This window comes from Copadichromis virginalis, linkage group LG3 (genome assembly GCF_057382275.1).
Source record: "Copadichromis virginalis isolate Kocher_CV1m ecotype Utaka linkage group LG3, C_Virginalis_male_GT1.1, whole genome shotgun sequence".
Classification (NCBI taxonomy): domain Eukaryota; kingdom Metazoa; phylum Chordata; class Actinopteri; order Cichliformes; family Cichlidae; genus Copadichromis; species Copadichromis virginalis.
This window is the reverse complement of record NC_140620.1, coordinates 56,154,643-56,165,452: the sequence shown is the minus strand read 5'-3', so window position 1 is coordinate 56,165,452 and position 10,810 is coordinate 56,154,643.

The following is a 10,810-nucleotide window of genomic DNA, read 5'->3' as shown; positions in this document are numbered from 1 at the left end:
GGGCAAACAGGTTTTGCAGCCGTTTGAGCTAAGATTTTAAAATTATTCACATAATGAAAACCTATACTTTGTTTCAGGCGAGTTTCCCATTCAAATGCATGTAACAGTGAGAAATGCACTGTCTTGGCGAAATAAAGCGTTTTTGAACAACTTCATATAAATCGCTGTAACTTTTGATAGAAGACTCAGACAAACATGTTTATGGCTTTATCTTACAGAACTCAATATCCCCGTGCTGGGCAAACAGGTTTTGCAGCCGTTTGAGCTAAGATTTTAAAATTATTCACATAATGAAAACCTATACTTTGTTTCAGGCGAGTTTCCCATTCAAATGCATGTAACAGTGAGAAATGCACTGTCTTGGCGAAAGAAAGCGTTTTTGAACAACTTCATATAAATCGCTGTAACTTTTGATAGAAGACTCAGAAACACATGTTTATGGCTTTATCTTATAAAACTCAATATCTCCGTGCTGGGCAAACAGGTTTTGCAGGTTTTGCAGCAGAAACGCACTGTCTTGGCTAAATAAAGCGTTTTTGAACAACTTCATATAAATCGCTGTAACTTTTGATAGAAGACTCAGACAAACATGTTCATGGCGTTATCTTATTGAACTCAATATCCCCGTGCTGGGCAAACAGGTTTTGCAGCCGTTTGAGCTTAGATTTTAAAATTATTCACATAATGAAAACCTATACTTTGTCTCGGGCGAGTTTCCCATTCAAATGCATGTAACAGTGAGAAACGCACTGTCTTGGCGAAATAAAGCGTTTTTGAACAACTTCATATAAATCGCTGTAACTTTTGATAGAAGACTCAGACAAACATGTTTATGGCTTTATCTTACAGAACTCAATATCCCCGTGCTGGGCAAACAGGTTTTGCAGCCGTTTGAGCTAAGATTTTAAAATTATTCACATAATGAAAACCTATACTTTGTTTCAGGCGAGTTTCCCATTCAAATGCATGTAACAGTGAGAAACACACTGTCTTGGCGAAAGAAAGCATTTTCGTACAACTTCATATAAATCGCTGTAACTTTTGATAGAAGACTCAGACAAACATGTTTATGGCTTTATCTTATGCCATTAATTAATTCTTCAATCTTAAATATGATCAACCTATCTCTAATAATCGGCTATGTACCACAGGCCTTCAAGCTGGCTGTAGTTAAACCTTTACTCAAAAAGCATCTCTAGACCCAGCAGTCTTAGCTAATTATAGGCCAATCTCCAACCTTCCTTTCATATCAAACATCCTTGAAAGAGTAGCTGTCAAACAGCTAACAGATCATCTGCAGAGGAATGGCTTATTTGAAGAGTTTCAGTCAGGTTTCAGAGCTCATCACAGCACAGAAACAGCTTTAGTGAAGGTTACAAATGATCTTCTTATGGCCTCTGACAGTGGACTCATCTCTGTGCTTGTCCTGCTAGACCTCAGTGCAGCGTTCGATACTGTCGACCATAATATCCTATTAGAGCGATTAGAACATGCTGTAGGTATTACAGGTACTGCACTGCAGTGGTTTGTATCATATCTATCTAATAGACTCCAATTTGTACATGTAAATGGAGAGTCCTCTTCACGCACTGAGGTTAATTATGGAGTTCCACAGGTTCAGTGCTAGGACCAATTCTGTTTACACTATACATGCACCCCCTAGGCAGCATCATTAAAAGATATAGCATACAATTTCACTGCCATGCAGATGACACCCAGCTCTATCTGTCCATGAAGCCAGATAACACACACCAATTAGTTAAACTGCAGGAATGTCTTAAAGACATAAAGACCTGGATGGCCGCTAACTTTCTGCTTCTTAATTCAGATAAAACTGAGGTTATTGTACTCGGCCCTGAAAAGCCTAGAAATATGGTATCTAACCAGATTCTTACTCTGGATGGCATTACCTTGGCCTCCAGTAACGCTGTGAGGAACCTTGGAGTAATTTTTGACCAGGATATGTCCTTCAACGCACGTATTAAACAAATATGTAAGACTGCGTTCTTCCATTTGCGCAACATCTCTAAAGTTAGAAATATCCTGTCTCAGAGTGACGCTGAAAAACTAGTTCATGCTTTTATTACTTCCAGGCTGGACTACTGTAATTCATTATTATCAGGATGTCCAAAAAACTCGCTGAAAAGCCTTCAGCTAATCCAAAATGCTGCAGCAAGAGTACTGACAGGGACTAGAAAGAGAGAGCATATTTCTCCTGTTTTGACTTCCCTTCAAACCCAGAATTGAATTCAAAATCCTGCTCCTCACATACAAGGTCTTGAATAATCAGGCCCCATCTTATCTTAATGACCTTGTAGTACCATATCACCCCATTAGAGCACTTAGAGCACTGATCCTGAATCCTCCCGTAGTTATGCTGCGATAGACGTAGGCTGCCGGGGATTCCCACGATGCATTGAGTTTTTCCTTTCCAGTCACCTTTCTCACTCACTATGTATTAATACAGCGGTCCCCAACCCCCGGGCCTCGGTACCGGTCCATGAGTCGTTTGGTACCGGGCCACGAGAGTTGAGAGTTGAGGCTCAGGTGTGAAATGTATGGTTTTCAGGATTTTTATAGTTTTTTTAGCGTTATTTTGTTATCGTTTTTATCGTTAACTCGGTTTTCCTGGGTCTTTTCACGTGTGTTATGAATAAATCTTCTTTTTTACGGTACCGGTACTAGGCCAGTCCGTAAAAATATTGTCGGGCATGAACCGGTCCGTGGCGCTTAGGGACCGCTGTGTTAATAGACCTCTCTGCATTGAATCATATCTGTTATTAACCTCTGGCTCTCTTCCACAGCATGTCTTTTATCCTGTCTTCCTTCTCTCACCCCAACCGGTCGCAGCAGATGGCCCCGCCCCTCCCTGAGCCTGATTCTGCTGGAGGTTTCTTCCTGTTAAAAGGGAGTTTTTCCTTCCCACTGTCACCAAAGTGCTTGCTCATAGGGGGTCATATGATTGTTGGGTTTTTCTCTGTATCTATGAAGCCCCTTGAGGCGACTTTTGTTGTGATTTGGCGCTATATAAATAAAATTGAATTGAATTGAATTACGGACTAAACCTGGGACATTTGTGGCCCCAGTGCATGTGCCCTATCTGCCTTGTTGGTGTCCTTGATTTTTAAAAGTAAAATGTCTTATTATGCTATAAATAAAGCCAGAGAGTGAAATCTGTGCTACACACAGTGGGACACTGCCATAGACTGGTGACCTGTACAGGGTGTACCTTGCTCAGTCTGTGACAGCTGCTCCAGCCCTTCATGACCCTGAATCAGATACACCATTAAAAAGGGGGTGGATGGATTGACAGGGGATCAGAGGTATGGTGGACTGTAAATAAATAATTAAATAGAAAAAAATTAACTGTAAAAATAAATCTGTTAGGGTGCCTGGGTTCGTTGACCCAAAATTTTGAGTTTTACATTATTATTGAACTTTGATTTTGCCATTATTTATCATTTCTAGTCTTTTGGTTTCTTAGAGTTCTGTCTTCTGGTTTCTGTCTCTGTGTTACATAGTTGTTCTGTCTCCCCCTGTCTGCTGTATCCCCTCGTCAAGTCCGCGTTGTCTGTGTTATGTTTCCTGTTTTACTTTGAAAGTCCATGTCTCATGTTAATGTATCTGGATTTGCTTCCCTTGTCTCGCTACCCTTATTTGTCCCAGCTGTGTTTCTCTGTTGTCTCCCATTCTCTGATGGTTCTCTCTGGGTATGTAAGCCCTGAGTTTTCTTTGGTCTTTGTCGCGATCTCCCTCATCCTATGCTGTGTGTTCTGTTTGGCTGCCTGTGTAAGTTTCTTTTGGTATTCTTGCTTTTGTTATATTTGTGTTTAGCGTTAAAGCTGTTTTAAGTTCACACTTTTACCTCCAAGTGTCTGCACATTGGGTCCACAGTTCCTGCCTGCACACAGCACATGACAAAATCATTGTGTAAAAACAAAACAAAATGCTGTCTTCTTTATTGACCATTTACCGTCAAACACATTTCAACTATAAGCTTTCATCAGTGCAAACCAAAGCCACATCCCCAGATATAGAACCATGGGAGGTTTAAACACTAATTAGTGTGAATGCTTGAAAAGTTAAATCAGAAGAGCAGGCTGTCTTTACACTGTCACCACGTCCATATAATAAACTCCACAGGCATGAAAAATGAGAATTCAGTAGACATGACATATGTGAGTGAAGTTGCCCCCCCACCTTCTTCAAATCCAACAAAAGTGGTATCAAACGTTTGTGCTGGTTTGTGCTGCAAAAATTTACATTTGTGCTGCTATCATTTTAAAGAAATCCATACAAATTTCTGGAGGTCATCAGAGGTCAACCAGCCCCCCCCCACACACATTAATGGGATCGAACAAAATTGATGTCAAACGTTTGTGCTGGTTGGTGCTGCTAAAATTGTTGTTTGTGCCGCTATCATTTTAAAGATATTCAAGAAAATTTGTAGAGGTCATCAGAGGTCAACCAGCCCCCCCACATTAATGGAATCAAACAAAACTGGTGTCAATCAACTGTGTTACGTTTGTGCTGGTTTGTGCTGCTATCATTTTAAAGAAATCCATACAAATTTCTGGAGGTCATCAGAGGTCAACCAGCCCCCCCCACATTAATGGAATCAAACAAAACTGGTGTCAATCAACTGTGTTACGTTTGTGCTGGTTTGTGCTGCTATCATTTTAAAGAAATCCATACAAATTTCTGGAGGTCATCAGAGGTCAACCAGCCCCCCCCACATTAATGGAATCAAACAAAACTGGTGTCAATCAACTGTGTTACGTTTGTGCTGGTTTGTGCTGCCTCTGTTTTAAAGATATTAATGAAAATGTAAAGGTCAACCAGCCCCCCCACATTAATGGAATCAAACAAAACTGGTGTCAATCAACTGTGTTACGTTTGTGCTGGTTTGTGCTGCCTCTGTTTTAAAGATATTAATGAAAATGTAAAGGTCAAAAGGTCAACCAGCCCCCCCACATTAATGGAATCAAACAAAACTGGTGTCAATCAACTGTGCTACGTTTGTGCTGGTTTGTGCTGCCTCTGTTTTAAAGATATTAATGAAAATGTAAAGGTCAAAAGGTCAACCAGCCCCCCCCCCCCCACATTAATGGGATCGAACAAAATTGATGTCAAACGTTTGTGCTGGTTTGTGCTGCTAAAATTGTTGTTTGTGCCGCTATCATTTTAAAGATATTCAAGAAAATTTGTAGAGGTCATCAGAGGTCAACCAGCCCCCCCACATTAATGGAATCAAACAAAACTGGTGTCAATCAACTGTGCTACGTTTGTGCTGGTTTGTGCTGCCTCTGTTTTAAAGATATTAATGAAAATGTAAAGGTCAAAAGGTCAACCAGCCCCCCCACATTAATGGAATCAAACAAAACTGGTGTCAATCAACTGTGCTACGTTTGTGCTGGTTTGTGCTGCCTCTGTTTTAAAGATATTAATGAAAATGTAAAGGTCAAAAGGTCAACCAGCCCCCCCACAGTAATGGGATCGAACAAAACTGGTGTCAATCAACTGTGCTACGTTTGTGCTGGTTTGTGCTGCTATCATTTTAAAGAAATCCATACAAATTTCTGGAGGTCATCAGAGGTCAACCAGCCCCCCCACATTAATGGAATCAAACAAAACTGGTGTCAATCAACTGTGTTACGTTTGTGCTGGTTTGTGCTGCCTCTGTTTTAAAGATATTAATGAAAATGTAAAGGTCAAAAGGTCAACCAGCCCCCCCACAGTAATGGAATCGAATAAAAGCCTTCAGTTTTCAGGCCCCTCTTCTGTGGAACCAGCTTCCAGTTTGGATTCAGGAGACGGACACTATCTCTACTTTCAAGATTAGGCTTCAAACTTTCCTTTTTGCTAAAGCATATAGTTAGGGCTGGACCAGGTGACCCTGAATCCTCTCTTCGTTATGCTTCAATAGATGTAGGCTGCCGGGGGATTCCCATGATGCATTGAGTTTTTCCTTTCCAGTCACCTTTCTCACTCACTATGTGTTAACAGACCTCTCTGCATTGAATTATATCTGTTATTAACCTCTGTCTCTCTTCCACAGCATGTCTTTTATCCTGTCTTCCTTCTCTCACCCCAACCGGTCGCAGCAGATGGCCGCCCCTCCCTGAGCCTGGTTCTGCTGGAGGTTTCTTCCTGTTAAAAGGGAGTTTTTCCTTCCCACTGTCGCCAAAGTGCTTGCTCATAGGGGGTCATATGATTGTTGGGTTTTTCTCTGTATCTATGAAGCGCCTTGAGGCGACTTATGTTGTGATTTGGCGCTATATAAATAAAATTGAATTGAATTGAATGTTTCATTAGAGTGGATGTGGCACACTTAATCAAAATGATTTGCCAGTGGGACTGTTTGAGGAAAAAAGCCTCATCGGGTGAGGGATTTCTACGTGCGATCAATGGCACAACTTGTCAAGTCCCAATCCTTGGAAGAAGCAGAGGTCCTAATACGCAGCATTGCTATTGTGGCATTAAGTGAGACAGAAGGCTGTGACAGTTTTGGAAACCTCATTATGTCAGAAGTGTCCAAATCAAATCTGAAAAGAAAAATTTCAGATGAGACTATGTCTGTTTCTGATGACAAGGAAGAAGAAGACATTAGATTGGATCCATGCACAGAAATAAACACCGACTTAAGGCAGTGGGTGGCAGATATTTGTGAGGGGAGCAGGTGCCATGCTGAAGATCATGGTGATCGAGACAATATGCACTATCTACCTGAGCTCGTCCCACACCTAATTAGATTGGGAGGATACCTACCACTCTGGACTGGAGAAATGGTTCCCCTATTTCAGAGCAAAAAACTCACTGCAACTTTAGCTAATGTTGAAGCAGAGTTCAAGAACATTAAACATGGTCTGTTCAAGCATGAAAATCTCCCTATAAGGATAGATAAATTCATTGCACGTCATCTTGGTTTTATTGAAGGGAACATGCGGATCTCTTCTGCAAAACAAATACGAAAAGAAGCAGAGGTTGCCAGACAGGATGGTACAGTGAAGCGTCAGTATCCACACAAAGCCTTTGTGGAGCAGGAAGTGGATGATAACCCCTCTCAGGAGCCCAAAATTGACACAGACATAGACATACAGGAAGGGCACGAAGTACTGCAGTGCGTTTCACGTTGATATCAGGCGCCTCCTAAAAAGGGAAAAGAAAAGTTCATTTAAGGCAAAGTTTTCAGGTGTCATTCTTTGGGGAGAATACATGTTTATGAAACTGCATGACATCAGACTCTACCAAATTTTGGAGACTTTTCTTTTAAGATACAACCTTTCTGTCTCTTGTGACAGAGAGTCTGTTTCTTAATCATTTGACAAAAACCCTACACAGTATTTTAAAATAGTGTTCTCCAGATCAGAGCTGTAATCTATATAGAACATGGGGTTCAAAGCAAGGAAAAATTATGTGTTTATCAGTGAAACCTTTAATTTGTGTTAATTATAAAATTAAAAATTAATTATTTCATATATTGATAATGATAACATTATCAACATTATCAATATATGAAATCTTCACCTTAAGGGACTTAATGAATGGTTTCTTCTAAAAATTAGAAATGATTGAGTCATTTCACATCATATGAAAATATTAATTTTTAATACAAATTTGGCCCTACAAAAATGGAAACTCAGTAACAAAGATAATGGAGATTCTCTAAACACGAGCAAATATCACAGTAAAGTTGTTGATTGTGATTTACACATTGGATGTATCCTCAGTGATTTGGTACAATTATACAACATTTTATAAGAACTGAACAACTGATGAAACTAATTATAGGCCAATCTCCAACCTTCCTTTCATATCAAAAATCCTTGAAAGAGGATTTTTGTTAGCTGTTTGATCTGTTTGATCTGTTAGTCAAACAGCTAACAGATCATCTGCAGAGGAATGGTTTATTTGAAGAGTTTCAGTCAGGTTTCAGAGCTCATCACGGCACAGAAACAGCTTTAGTGAAAGTTACAAATGATCTTCTTATGGCCTCTGACAGTGGACTCATCTCTGTGCTTGTCCTGCTAGACCTCAGTGCAGCATTCGATACTGTCGACCATAATATCCTATTAGAGCGATTAGAACATGCTGTAGGTATTACAGGTACTGCACTGCAGTGGTTTGTATCATATCTATCTAATAGACTCCAGTTTGTTCATGTAAATGGAGAGTCCTCTTCACACACTGAGGTTAATTATGGAGTTCCACAGGGTTCAGTGCTAGGACCAATTCTGTTTACATTATACATGCTTCCCTTAGGCAGCATCATTAGAAGACATAGCATACATTTTCACTGCTATGCAGATGACACCCAGCTCTATCTGTCCATGAAGCCAGATAACACACACCAATTAGTTAAACTGCAGGAATGTCTTAAAGACATAAAGACCTGGATGGCCGCTAACTTTCTGCTTCTTAATTCAGATAAAACTGGCCTTCAGTAACGCGGTGAGGAACCTTGGAGTCATTTTTGACCAGGACATGTCCTTCAACGCACGTATTAAACAAATATGTAAGACTGCGTTCTTCCATTTGCGCAATATCTCTAAAATTAGAAATATCCTGTCTCAGAGTGACGCTGAAAAACTAGTTCACGCATTTATTACTTCCAGGCTGGACTACTGTAATTCATTATTATCAGGATGTCCAAAAAACTCCCTGAAAAGCCTTCAGCTAATCCAAAATGCTGCAGCAAGAGTACTGACAGGGACTAGAAAGAGAGAGCATATTTCTCCTGTTTTGGCTTCCCTTCATTGGCTTCCTGTTAAATCCAGAATTGAATTCAAAATCCTCCTCCTCACATACAAGGTCTTAAATAATCAGGCCCCATCTTATCTTAATGACTTTGTAGTACCATATCACCCCATTAGAGCACTTCGCTCTCGCTCTGCAGGCCTACTTGTTGTTCCTAGAGTATTTAAAAGTAGAATGGGAGGGAGAGCCTTCAGTTTTCAGGCCCCTCTTCTGTGGAACCAGCTTCCAGTTTGGATTCAGGAGACGGACACTATCTCTACTTTCAAGATTAGGCTTAAAACTTTCCTTTTTGCTAAAGCATATAGTTAGGGCTGGACCAGGTGACCCTGAATCCTCCCTTAGTTATGCTGCAATAGACATAGGCTGCCGGGGGATTCCCATGATGCATTGAGTTTTTGCTTTCCAGTCACCTTTCTCGCTCACTATGTATTAACAGACCTCTCTGCATTGAATTATATCTGTTATTAACCTCTGTCTCTCTTCCACAGCATGTCTTTTATCCTGTCTTCCTTCTCTCACCCCAACCGGTTGCAGCAGATGGCCCCGCCACTCCCTGAGCCTGGTTCTGCCGGAGGTTTCTTCCTGTTAAAAGGGAGTTTTTCCTTCCCACTGTCGCCAAAATGCTTGCTCATAGGGGGTCATATGATTGTTGGGTTTTTCTCTGTATCTATGAAGCGCCTTGAGGCAACTTATGTTGTGATTTGGCGCTATATAAATAAAATTGAATTGAATTGGGTCCAACTCCTGCCTGCCGCACAGCGATTCATGACACGGGTCTTTTAACCTAAAAATGTTTTAATGGCCATGAAGAAAGGACTCTTCAATAGATTTTTCAACTCACCTGTGTTTACTGTCTCCACCTGAAATTAATTGCAGTCTGAATTTTTTTTTTCTTCTGTCCTTTTGTCTTCGGTCTTCAGCCTTGGAAGGAAAAAATAAAAATATTGAAAACCTTATTAGCACACTAAATATACAAAACCTTGCTATATTTCAATTGTTTTAGATTGAAGTTGCCACTGCTAGCTAAGTCAGTTTTGAATCATGCTAATGAGAAGAAGAAAAAAAAACCTGCCGAACAATTAGGCTGCTGTTGTAAAAACGCCAACTTTCTTGTGTTGGCAAGTGGTCGTTAAAATGTCATTAAGACCCTTTCTTTTTATGTAATTCTTAGTAAAACTGTTTTAATCGGTTAAAACTGACGACATAATCTATGTTTGAAAAACAGCGCGAACAACAGCGAACCACTATTCACCACCTGGGTCTGTGCTTTTTAACACAACAGCGCATTCGAAATCGAAGTTCTTGCCTGCAACATATTAATATACTTGCTTTTTTACGGAAAAAATAAACATAACGAAGGTTCCGTTTTACTTACAAGTTTCTCCAAATGTGCTCTCCAGTCGCTCGAGAAGGGCAGCCATATTGAACAGAATTTTTTGTCAACGTCGTTCAGGTTAGAGAGAAAACGTCATGACGTAGTTGACATACACATGCGGAGCTCGGAAAAAAAACATTTACTCAAAAATCATAATTAAGAAAGCAGTATTTACTCTTAACTTCTAAGCCATGTACAATTATAACTGTTTGAATCGTTAACAGAACAAAAGTTTTAAGTTCTTTCAACTTTGAGGAATTTCAATTGTTATATCCACAAACTTTATAAGTCAGGTAGACTGTTGGGGTTTACAGTGCAGTAAAACTTGGCAAAGGACAATACTGTGTCATGAACACCTGTGCCTTTGATGCCTTCTGTCAAAGTCTGTGCTGCGCTTACTGTGACAGTCGTACTGCTCAAAACATGTTGAATAGTTCAGAGGAGAACAAAGTATTCCAGCTTGTGAAATCCCTTGCTACAAAGGGTGTCACTCAACATGCCTATTCATTGAGGGCAGAGGTGCTGAGCTCAATATTCTGCCCTGTTCAGTTGAAGACTGGTGTTCATCGTGTTGATGCACAGTGCCATGTGTCCACAGTAATTCAAAAAACAATGACGGAAAATCCAAGTGTTCACTTCACAAGACAGTGTTCCTCCCAGTACTGCAAACTTTACACA